This window comes from Hemicordylus capensis, chromosome 2 (genome assembly GCF_027244095.1).
Source record: "Hemicordylus capensis ecotype Gifberg chromosome 2, rHemCap1.1.pri, whole genome shotgun sequence".
NCBI lineage: Eukaryota > Metazoa > Chordata > Lepidosauria > Squamata > Cordylidae > Hemicordylus > Hemicordylus capensis.
This window is the reverse complement of record NC_069658.1, coordinates 242,256,074-242,268,492: the sequence shown is the minus strand read 5'-3', so window position 1 is coordinate 242,268,492 and position 12,419 is coordinate 242,256,074. Positions and strand designations below refer to the sequence as shown.

Below are 12,419 nucleotides of genomic sequence, written 5' to 3'. Positions count from 1 at the left end.
CCTGGGCGCCCTTCCCATCCTCCGTCCTTTCCCTGCCTTCCCTCACCCTCTCCAGACTCTGGTGGCAGAAGACAACAGCCAGGATCTCCTCCCCCCCCACCCCGTATCAAGCCCAAAACAGCATTCCCTTTTCCTCCCTGCTGCTGCTCTTGTTTTGAAAGTGCAATTCCCGCCTCCCTCCAGAGGTGGAGCCTACCTTGAAGTGCAAGCAGGTACCAAAATCCAGAGCAGTGCATGTTGGGACATGTAGTTCGTTGCATGAGTGCATCGTTTGTTGTAGTCACTCACAGAACTACGTGTCCCCAAATTCACTGCTCCGGATTTCAGTGTGTGCAGCTTTTCACGCTAGGCAACAGCTATGCTGGGCTGGGGAGGCACCCCTTATGATTTCCTGTTGGATCCGCTCGAGGGTTGCCTAGCTGGGAATGCTGCTGCCTGGACTAAAATCCGGAGCTGCTGCCTGAAGCCCGTTCAAGGAGGAAGTGAAGCTCTCGCGGCGTGGCGTGGGGTGCAACTTCTCAACCCTTGCGGGGTGAGGGCGAACTGCTGAGTCCCGCCCTGTGTTTGGAGGGAGGGAACCCGGATGGGACCCGGGGAGGGCTGGTGGGAAATACCAGGTGGGCAAGGAATGGGGGGGGGGCGCAGCAGGAGGGGAGAGAACAAAGGGGGCCTCAGGGTAGAGGAGCAATTTTGAGCTCTGTTGAGGTTGATCTGGGAAGAACCTTGAACTCCCCACACTTGTCCCCTTCACCCCATCGGAAGATGCTCTGTGTTGCTCACCCCTCTCATATTCCCCAGTTGGAGTGGGGGGGTGGGTTTCTACTCTCTTCTCAGTAGCCAAGAGCTCCCTTGGGTTGACTTCAAGCTATTTTCATTTTCCCTTAGAGGCAGCTGAAGAACATTGATGGAGTTGCCTTCTGAGTCAAAGCTCTGGTCCATCTAGCTCAGGATTGTCTACTTGGGACTAGGACAAAGAAACCACTGAGCTACAATTCCTCCTCAATTGGAGGAGTAAAGGAGAGAGAGGTCTGGACTGGGAGTGTTGAAGAGGAAAGAGAGTGGAGCAAGTGCAGCTGTAGGGTGAGGGGGCTGAAAGAAAGCCCAGAGGAGGAGGAGGAAGGCTTGAGAGGTTTAGGGTTGGGCCAAAGGAAAGGATTCTGCATTGGACTGAAGGCTTTGTTCTTTGCATCCCTCCCCCCATTTCCTCCCCCACACATCACCTTTCTAGTTTCTCATTGACTCCTGGCATTTGTCTCTTTTTTGTACAAATAGAAAAAAGGTCCACAAGGTGGGGAATCTGGCTGTCAAAAACCTTCAACCTAACTGAAGGTTGACTGACTGAAGATGGGAAAGAAAACTTTTGCTGGCCTCTATGCAGGAAATGGCCCTGATGCCACCCAGGCTGTGAGCAGTGGAGGATTCTGGGAAAGGACCACACAGAAGATCTTGAGCAAAGGCAACCTGAGCTCAGATGTACAATGCCAGCGCTTCAGGCAGTTCTGCTGCCAGGATGCCAAGGGGCCCCGAGAGATGTGCAGCCAGCTGCATAATCTTTGCTGTCAGTGGCTGATGCCAGAAAGTCACACGAAAAATCAGATCCTGGACCTGGTGGTCCTGGGTCAGTTCCTGTCCACCTTACCCCAGAAGATGGAGAGCTGGGTCAGGGAATGTGGAGCAGAGACCAGTTCGCAGGCGGTGGCCCTGGCAGAAGGTTTCCTCCTGAGCCAGGCAGAGGAGAAGAAGCAGCAGGAAAAGCAACAGGTGAGAGAGTGGTTCATCCTGGGCGTTGCAACAGGCCTAGAATGTGAGCCAGGTGATCCTGGAGGAAGCCACTAGTTGTCCAAAAAGGCAACTGGAGAATCCTTCGAGGAGCTGACTCTCCCAGCCGACTCCTCCTCAGGCCTTGTTCTACACCATTCCCCATCCTAATCTCTTCCTCTCCCTGTCCCCTGTCTGGGATCTCTTTCAGATTCGAGGACCGTTGTCTGAAGCATCTCCTGATTTCTCTGAGGCAGAGAGGGCTCCATTGGATGCCAAGCAGGGGCCGCTATCCAGGTGGACCTCACAGGAAGTTGGCCGAGCTGCCACCTGGCTGGGTAAGGAGCAATGGGTCGGACATCCTTTTGATCTCCCTCTTGCTCAAATGTCATCAAAATACATGCTGAGTCCATTTGAAGAGGATGCTGCCTTCTAGCCCCTTGCAAATTTTATGTAAAGTGTTTCAGGATTTATATATCCACACCTGTATCTGCAGAGACTCTGCGGAGACACATTTTATTGCATGGAGCTTAGAAATAAACTTGTACAAAAACAGAAAACGTGTGTAAACAATGAATCATTATTGGAAATCATCAATTCTCCAGGCTGGTATCTTTCCCAACAGTCTCTCTTTCCTGATGACAGCCTGGGGTAGGCCAGTGTTCCCAACAGCTCTCCCACTGCTGTACCCCTGGGGTTAGGTGAAGGAGAGATGCATTGGACATGTTCTCCCCTAATATGAACTTATGTGTCTTCTCGATTTTTTGAGGGTGGGGGGATCTGATTTTCTATAATGGTGCTTTTAAAATATTGAGAGCAGGAGAGTGTGCGGAGGAAAAAAATATTATGTTATTAATTTATTACATTTATAAACTGCCCCATCCAAAGATTCTGGGTGATGCACAACAAGTTTAAAAAGACATAACAACAAACACTATTTAAAACACACTGCTTAAAATAATATAAAAACAATTTTAAAACAATTCAAATCCATTTAAAACCAATTAAAATATTTAAAAACAATCTAAAAACCTTGAAGGACCAGGCCAAACAAATATGTTTTTAGGGCTCTCTTAAAGGTCAACAGCGAGCCTAAACTGTGGATATATGCCAGGAGTGCATTCCATAGGCCAGGAACAACTACAGAGAAGGCCTGGCTCTGAGTCACCATCAGATGTACGGGTGGTATCTGGAGACGGACCTCTCCAGATGACCTCAACGTGTGATGGGGATCATACAGAAGAAGGCGCTCTCTAAGATAGCCAGCCATTCATGGCTTTAAAGGTAAAAGCCATGTATTTTGCACTTTGTATTTTGTCCAGAAACATATTGATAGCCAATGCAACTGTTTTAAAACAGGCATAATATGGTCTCTCTAGGTTAGCCCAGAGCCAGTCTGACTGCCGCATTTTGAACTAACTGAAGTTTCCGAACTATGTACAAAGGCAGCCCCACGTAGAGCGCATTGCAATAGTTGAGCCTGGAGGTTACCCACTGATGCACCACTGTTTTGAGACTGTTCTCTTCAAGAGATGGATGCAGCTGTTGAATCAGCCAAAGTTGATAGAAAGCGCTCCTGGCCATAGTCTCCACCTCAGATACCAGGGAACTTAGCCTGGAACTAAGAGCACTCCCAAGCTGCATACCTGTTCCTTCTGGGGGAGTGTAACCCTATCAAGCACGGAAAGATCTAACTCATCCCTTAAATTCCAATCCCCCATAATGGGCACCTCCATCTTGCTTGGATTCAGCTTCAATTTGTTATCCCTCATCCAGTCCATGCCTGTACGCAGGCTTTTAGGAAGTGAATGCCATTCACTCCCTAGATTATTGGGGCAGATAAGTGTGTATGATCTGTGTAGATTCCTGCCCCCCAAGTTGGAGGATTTGGCCTGCGGGAAAGAGACCTTCCACACACTCCTGACCCTCTGAAATGCACTTCTGTGCCTCCATCAAAAGTTTTTGTCATGTCTGTATGGGTTTTCTGTAGTGCTGCTCTCAATGGAGCTCATGCAGAGGTTGAGGCCAGGAGCGTCCCCAGAAAGGAGATCTGGTTTGGGCAGATGAGAGGCAAGGTTGTTCCATTGTGTGACCCGCTGCCCCAGAAAAGGCATTTGCCTGCATTTTCTGGAAAGGGAACACCTGGAATTACGCATCTTTGCTTGAAGAAAAAATCATCGAGAGAGAGAGAGAACATCTCCTACAACTCTCCCCTCAGGCCTTCCCTGTCCTCATTGTCCTTTCATCTCTCACCCTTTTTCTTGCCAGATGTACATGATGGAGGGAGGCCTTCTAACTCCTAGCCCTGCTTTCATGCTCCCCTTAATATTTGTTTGGGCTGTGTGCGTGCAGGCAGAACACTTTTCTCCAGTCTCTCCCACAGTTTAAAAATATATTATGGCAGTTTTCAACTCAAAACTGTCATGTGCATCAAAATCCTTATTTTGAATTGTGCATCAAGCCAACATGAAGACTCCCCCTCTCTCTCTCTGTTGTCTCTGTTTCATTCACCAACATCTTTCCATCACTGTTGTGTGATTCGCAGGTACTAGAATGACTCGTCCAATGGATTCTCGGCCATCTCTTCCTGCTGGTGGAGTGGAAGAGGCTTCAGTGCAACCAGATCAAGTAGGGAAGGGATTACTGGGGGAGGAGGAGGACAGGGAATGAACAGATCACCTTTGTCTGCTCCAGGTGCCCCTGGGTGTGAAATGGTGTGAAACCATCTCTTTTTCCTTTGGCCTCTGTCAAAACTACCGCTGAGAGGGCTGTGAAGGCTTTAATCTGCCTAAATGGGCAAGAAAAAACCTTTGAAACGGTTGGCATTCAGATATTTAACAGGAGGACAGAGATTGGCTTCTTTGTCCCAGGATCGTGTGTGTTCCTGTGGCAGCTCTTGGTGACTCTATTGTGTCTTTTCCTCTCGTAACAATTGGAGCGCCTTCCCCCACCATTATTATTTTTTGCTATGTAAATTGTTACCCCTCATCCAGCCCATTACTACCTCTAGGAATTGACAGAGGGAGTGTGACTCTTTTGGCTCTCTTGGAGGCCTTTGATACTATCAAACATAGTATCCTTCTGGAATGTCTGATGGGGATGGGAATGAGAAGCACTGTTTTGCAGTGGTTCCACTCCAGCAAATTCCAGATGGTGTCCCTTGGAGACTGTTGTTCTTCCAAACATGAAGGGCTCCATACTGTCTCCAACGCTCTTTAACATCTACATGAAACCATTGGAAGAGGTAATCAGGAGATTTGGTGCAGGGTTATCAATATGCTGATGACACTCAAATATACTTATCTATGTCAACTTCATCAAGCAAAGGCATAACCTCCCTAAAGGTGAATCCATTGTGATTCCATAATACCCCCCAGAGCTTTTGGATAGGATGGTATAGCAATGTAATAAATACATAATAATAATAATAAAAAATGCTTGCCTGGAGGCAGGAGTAATGGGCTGGATGAGGTTAACAAACTGAGACTGAATCCAGATAAGATGGAGGTTCTTATTGTGTGGGGTAGGGACTCTGAATACAGTTTTGATCTGCCAGCTCTGGATGGGGTACACACTTCCCCAGAAAGAACAGGTACACAGTCTGGGGATGCTTTTGCATCCAAGCCTCCCCCTGGTGTCTCAGGTTGAGATGGTGGCCAGAGGTGTTTTGTAACAGCTTTGGCTGATATGCCAGCTGTGTCAGGAGGAGCCCAGGAGCCCAGAGTGGTGTACTACATACTTAGGTTTCTCCCCACAACAACCCTGTGAAGTAGGTTAGGCTGAGAGAGAAGTGACTGGCCCAGAGTCACCCAGCTAGTTTCATGGCTGAATGGGGATTGGAACTTGGGTCTCCCTGGTCCTAGTCCAGCACTAGTCTAGCCACTACATCATGCTGGCTCCTTTTGTTATTGACCACCTAGAGACAGAAGTTTGGCGCAGGGTACAAATTGTGAAAAGTAGTATATTCTTCTTCACCAAGAGCCCCACCGCCTGTTAAGATCATCTGGGGAGGTTCCTTTGCGGTTGCTGCCAACTTGTTTGGTGGCTACTCGGGAACGGGCCTTCTCTGTTGCTGACCCTGGGCTTTGGAATGCGCTCCCTGTTGAAATAAGATCCTCCTCATCTCTGGCAACATTTAAAAAGGCACTGAGGACACATTTATTCACCCAGGCTTTTAATTAGATTTATGGTTTTAAAAGTTTAATGTTGGTTTTAAAGTATTTTAATGTTAACAATTTTAATATTTAAATGATTTTAATAGTTTGATTTTAATTGTTTTGTTTTTATTTTGATGTAAACCACGCTGAGCCATTTTTGGAAGGGCTGTATATAAATCAAATAAATAAATAATAATACATATCTAAATATAATTAATGACCCTGCAGCGGAATCATTCCTGCCCTTCTCTTAACAGCTTATATTAACTACCCATTAACTACCCATTTGGATTGTGCTGGGAAAGGAAAGGACCCTTGAATGTTGTGTGATGGAGGAAATGTTTCTTTCTTCTTCCAGGGTCCGGTGACCTTTGAGGAGGTGACCGTGGATTTCACGGAGAAGGAGTGGGCTCTGCTGGATCCGGACCAAAGAGCCCTGCACAGGGCAGTCATGGAGGAGAATTATGAGAATGTGTCCTCTCTGGGTAAGGGTACCTCTCTTTCGCTTAAGGGGAGACTGGAAGGTGAAAAGAGAGATGGGTCTGGTTTGCTGAAGTTGATGAGAGCATGGTGCAGATAACTGGGTTCAGTTCAAATGTGGGCCAGAGAATCAGTGTGCTATTTCAGTTTTAAAGATCTTGAAGAACTGGGACCAGATACTCTTCAGCGATGAAGCTCATTGGGTGGCTTTGTACCTACTGCAGGTATATAGGAACCTAGGAAGCTGTGTCAGGGAGCTTTCTATTAGCTTCACACAGATGAAGCATACCACTGAGTAGAAGTCCTCTCCTGTGCTGGCCATCTGAGCCAGTCATCAGCATTCATCGGTGGCAGGCATTCTCCTCGGCTCCGGGCCAACCAATAAGAACTGGTTGGTTGGCAGTTTTGACCATTGTTTTGGCAAATAGGGTCTGTAGAGCATTAAAGCCTTTGTCTCAGAGCAAACCCACGTGAGGGAAAGAAATGCTGAAGCATCCCTGCTAAGCTTTCTTGCGAGGCTTCTCTTAAAACTCTTCTGTATTATCGGTAGGTTCAAGGCTGCTGCTGCTGCTGCCACCACCCCTTGGTCTATGGAAATTCTCTGGGCTTGGGGTGGGATAACTCAGGGGGAAAAACTTCCTTTAATTTAATTATTGGATACCCGTGGTGAGAAAACTGATAGCTGCAGAATGTCTGAGGATGTGCTTGCCCCAGAGAACTTCCCCTTCTGTCTCCCCCGCCCTTCCTGAGTTAAAAACCAACTCGGAGAGGATTGTAAAAAGAAAAGATCTAAAGAAAACAGTTTTATTCAGTTACTACAGACTGATTCTGCCTGAGGCTTCTAGCTTTCTTAGATACAGTTAAAGCTTCTCAGTAGGATTACAAAAGAAGGTTGTATTAATGCATGTTTAAATGTTTATAGAGCCTTTTTCAACATCCTAGTTAGAATGGGCATAGGCTAGTGTTAATTATTTTAATTACATTGCAGGTAATCAATACTAGAGCAGTATCAGGGATATACAAAGCACACACCAAAGAAACAGAAATTGTAAGGCAAAGTCTGACTAAACAAACCTTTCCCTAGACTAAATTTCCAGAAGCCAAAGCCCAGGCTTCCTTTTCTTGAACTCACCAAACTCCTGTTGAGAATTCAAGCTTCCTGCCATCCTAGCTTTCCAGGACCTGCAGAGTCAATTTCCTGCAGCCATCCTTCATTGCCACATGTCCCCCGCTAACACTCTTCTTCCTGCCAACAGCTCTTTGGATCCCACCCACCTGGTGTGCTGATTGACTGAGCCCTGGAGTTCACCAGTCTGTCAGTCAAGACAGGGCTCACTTCCGGTTAACTCTTTAGAGGGAGGGGTGGCTGATCACTACAGGGTCATAGGACTCTGACTTTACTAACCAAAAGAGGAGAGAAATCTGAGAACATAAGAACAGTCCTGCTGGATTAGGCCCAAGGCCCATCTAGTCCAGCATCCTGTTTCACACAGTGGCCTACCTGATGCCGCTGGAAGCCACAGGCAGGAATTGAGGGCATGCCCTATCTCCTGCTGTTCCTCCCCTGCAACTGGTAGTTAGAGGCATCCTGCGTCTGAGGCTGGGGGTGGCCTATAGCCCTCCAACTAGTAGCCGTTGATAGACCTCTCCTCCATGAAGTTATCCGAACCCTTCTTAAAGCCTTCCAGGTTGTTGGCTGTCACCACATCTTGTGGCAGAGAATTCCACCAGTTGATTATGCATTGTGTGAAAAAGTGCTTCCGTTTGTTGGTCCTAGATTTCCTGGCAATCAATTTCATGGGATGACCCCATAGGATGAGAAACAAGATGTCCTATCTACAGGACAGCCAGAAAAGCCTTTATTGCGTCAACTAGTTTGCATCTGTGGTTTCAGCTCTGAGAGAAGTGGGGGAAAGGAACAGGAAGGGGAAACGGTTCTAGTAGTTTCAGCGGCTTAGTGGAGGGGATTATACTTTCTCTATAGTGTTTCTGTGCTGAAAGGAAGATGATTGGAGACCCATTCAGCAAAAGGGAGCTCTGGGCAGCAAAACTGAGTGTCGTGGAAGGGGTGTGGTTGCAGAGTGTGGAATCGGTTCATTGGTCCATATTTGAGTTCTTTAAGAACTTTCATGTGGACGCCATATGACCCTGGAGGTTTGTTAACTTTTAATTTGTCAAGACAGTTTATACCATCATCTCTTGCCACTTCTATATGACTCAGTTCTTCAACCTCCAGGCTTGAGAAGCTCAGTTGATGTGTGGATATATGCTCATTCTCCTGTGCTGTGAAGACAGATGCAAAGAACTCATTGGTTTTCATCTACATTCTAACTAGGCTCCTATTATTGTGGTTTTAAATAAACTCCATGCATTCTGGAGCAAATTGATCCTCCCAATTTTCCATCTCAGCTTTCTTTTGCCGAACTCCTCCTTTCAGATAAGTTTGCACTTCTGAAGTCCCAAATATCTATGTTAGACTTCCTTGGCAATTCTTTGCTCACATATATGCTGAATTTGAGCATATATGGTCACTGTTCCCTAGTGGTTCCATGTCCCCGACATCTCGCAGCAGGTCCTGAGCAACACTCAGGATTAAGTCCAAGGCTGCTTCCTCTCCGGTCTGTCCCGTGACCAGCTGTTACAAGGCAGAGTCATTTAGTGTATCTAGACGTTTGGCCTCTTTGTCATTACCTGCATGTGAATTTATCCAGTCTATGTGTGAGTAACTAAAGTCACCCGTTATTACAGTTCTGTCTCTCTCTGACACCTCCCAGATTTCCTTCTCCAACTCCAGGTCCCTCTCAGAGTTACGATCAGGATCATGATAGCATGTCCCTATTAATACATTTCCTTTCCAGCCTCATATTATCACCCACAGTGTTTCCATGGAGAACTCTGGCTCTCATAATGCTCTGCGTCCTAAAGGAGTTTAAAATGCTTACAACTTTATGTGAGTCACAGGTGCTCCTCTCCTTCAGCCAAGACCATGCCTTCCTGTTCCATATCTTTCCTTCTGGGCTGAAAATAGTGGCAGGTGTATTTACTTATGGCTATCCTCAACAACACTGTGCAGTAGGTGAGCCTGAAAGAAAAGTGACTGACCCAGAGCGGCCCAGTGAGTTTCATGACTGAATGGGGGATTTGAACTTGGGTCTCTCCAGTGTTATTTTAGACACCAGGCAGAGATCTTTTTGTTCACCCAGACCTTTTAAATTTTGGTTTTCAGATTTGATCTGATTTTTAACTAATTTTAAAATGAGTTTTTAAGCTGCTTTGCATTGTATTTTGTATTTTCTTTTCTTTTCTTTGTCTGCTATGATTTAATGTGTTATGTGTCTTTATTGTATGTTTTAATCCTCTGTTACGAGCTGCCCAGAGAACAATTTGTTATTGGGCGGCTGACAAATAAAGTTTACTATCTGGGCCGGGCGCAGAACATCTGCGCCTCTAGTTCTCCCTCTTGCCTGTCGCCGCCATTTTCTCCCCCCGCCCCCACTGTTTTCTTTCCCACCTCGCCCACAAGTTTGTCTGCCGGCACTGCCGCTTTCCTCTTCCCCTGCCGGCAGCTCGCTCGCAAACTCTCACAAGAGCTGCCATACATGAGATTAGCAATGGGTATGCCTCAGAGAAATAGCTATATATTTATTTCTCCTAGGCATACCTGTCGCTAATCTCATGTGTGGCGGCTATCACGAGAGCAGCTGCCTGGGAGATAGCAATGGGATGGGAGACAATGGCGGTGGTGGCAAACTGGCCTGGCCCCTGCCCGGCCCGGAGGCCGCAAGAAGGAGGAGGTGGTGGTGGCAGGCTGGCCTGGCCCTGAGGCGGCAACGGGTGGGGCGGAGTAGCCAGGCATGCTGGTGTGTGTGTGTGGGGGGGAGAACAGCGGCGGTGGCTGGGCCGGCCGGAGGTGCAGAGGAGGCCGTAGGTAGCGGCAGTCTGGCCGCTGGAAAAGGCAGCGGTGGGCCCACCTGGACCAGGTGCACTCCGGGAGGAGGTGGCAGGCTGGCCTGGCCCTGACTCAGCCGGAGGAGGCAGTAGTGGGCTGGCCTGGCCCTGGCCCAGCCGTCGGTCGGCTGGAGGAGGCAGTGGAGGACCAGCCTGGCCCAGCCGCTTGGAGGAGGAGGCCGTAGGTGGTGGCAGGCCAGCCTGGCCCTGGTCCGGCCTCCAGAAGAGGCAGCTGTGGGCTGACCCAGGGTGGTGGCTGGGCCGGCTGGAGGCACAGGTGCTCTGTACCCAGCCCAGCTGTATATATAATTATTATTATTATCATAATCAGTTGATGAGTAGAAGGGACCAAGTGTGACTGATGCTCTGGCATGGAGTAGCTGCCATTGGTAGACCTGCCCCCCTGCCTAGCCCAGACGATTACTCAGACATTTATGTCGTGTGTGACAATAACAACAACGTTGTTCTTTATTATTTAGATAAGTATTAAAATTGTTTTTATTTATTTTAGATTCATGTTCGGTTATTATTCTTTAGATAGGTGTAAAAGTTGGTTCTAATCTGCTTGTTTTTCTCTTTATTATTTATTTATTTATTCATTCATTAATTCGGTTTTTATACCGCCCTTCCAAAATGTCTCAGGGCGGTTTACAATTAAAAACAGAAACCATTAAAACCAATAATAATTAAAACAGAAATTTAAATATTAACACCAATTAAAAAACATCTTAAAAACAATTAAGCTATCAGAACAATTAAAACCTTGAAAACCAGGTTAACATTACTAATTACAAAACTAATTAAAAACCCTGAAAGACCAGGCCAAACAGATGGGTTTTAAGGGCTCTCTTGAAGGTCAGTAAGGAAATAAGATTGTGAGTTTCTGCTGGGAGTGCATTCCACAGCCCGGGAACAGCTACAGAGAAGGCTCGCCTCCGAGTCGCCACCAAACGAACCGGTGGTAACTGGAGACGGATCTCCTCAAATGACCTTCACATGCGGTGGGGATCGTGTAAAAGAAGGCGCTCTCTAAGATATCTCGGACCCAAGCCATTCAGGGCTTTAAAGGTAATAACCTGCAGTTTGTATTTTGCCTGGAAATATATCAGCAGCCAGTGTAACTGCTTCAAGACAAGCATAATATGGTCTCTCCGGGTTGTCCCAGAGACCAAACTGGCTGCTGCATTCTGAACTAACTGAAGTTTCCGGACTATGTACAAAGGCAGCCCCATGTAGAGCACATTGCAGTAATCAAGCTGGGAGGTTACCAGCCGATGCACTACTGTTTTGAGGTCATCCTCTTCGAGGAATGGGTGCAGCTGTTGAATCAGCCGAAGCTGATAGAAAGCACTCCTGGCCATGGCCTCCACCTGATATACCAGGGAGAGGCCTGGGTCCAGGAGTACTCTCAAGCTACGCACCTGCACCTTCTGGGGGAGTGTAACCCCATCCAGCACAGGAAGATCTAACTCACCCCTCAGATTCTGAGCCCCCACAATGAGCACCCCGTCTTGCTTGGATTCAGCTTCAATTTGTTTTTCCTCATCCAGCCCATTACTGCCTGTAGGCAGGCATTTAGAGAATGAATGCCATTTCCTGAAGATGAAAAGGAGTAGATTTGGGTGTCATCAGCATACTGATAACACCCAGCATCAAACCTCCTGATGACCTCACCCAGCAGTTTCATGTAGATGTTAAAAACAGCCAGTGTGGTGTAGTGGTTAGAGTTCTGGACTAGGACCGGGGAGACCTGAGTTCAAATCCCCATTCAGCCATGATACTAGCTGGGTGACTCTGGGCCAGTCACTTCTCTCTCAGCCTAACCTACTTCACAGGGTTGTTGTGAGGAGAAACTTAGGTATGTAGTACACTGCTCTGGGTTCCTTGGAGGAAGAGCGGGATATAAAATGTAAAAAAAAAAAAAGCATTGGTGACAGAATGGCTGAGGGACGCCATATAACAGCTCCCATTTTGAGGAGCAACTGTCACCGAGCTCCACCATCTGGAATCTACCCGAGAGATAGGAACGGAACCACTGCAAGGCAGTGCCCCCTATCCCCAACTCCCCCAGGCGAT

General features: G+C 47.3%; 1 pseudogene; it reads left to right on the top strand.

Annotated features, from left to right (window-relative positions):
- The first annotated feature begins 261 nt into the window (after nucleotides 1–261).
- LOC128347572 (zinc finger protein 850-like) overlaps nucleotides 262–12,419 on the top strand; it is a 75,683-nt pseudogene continuing 63,525 nt past the window's right edge.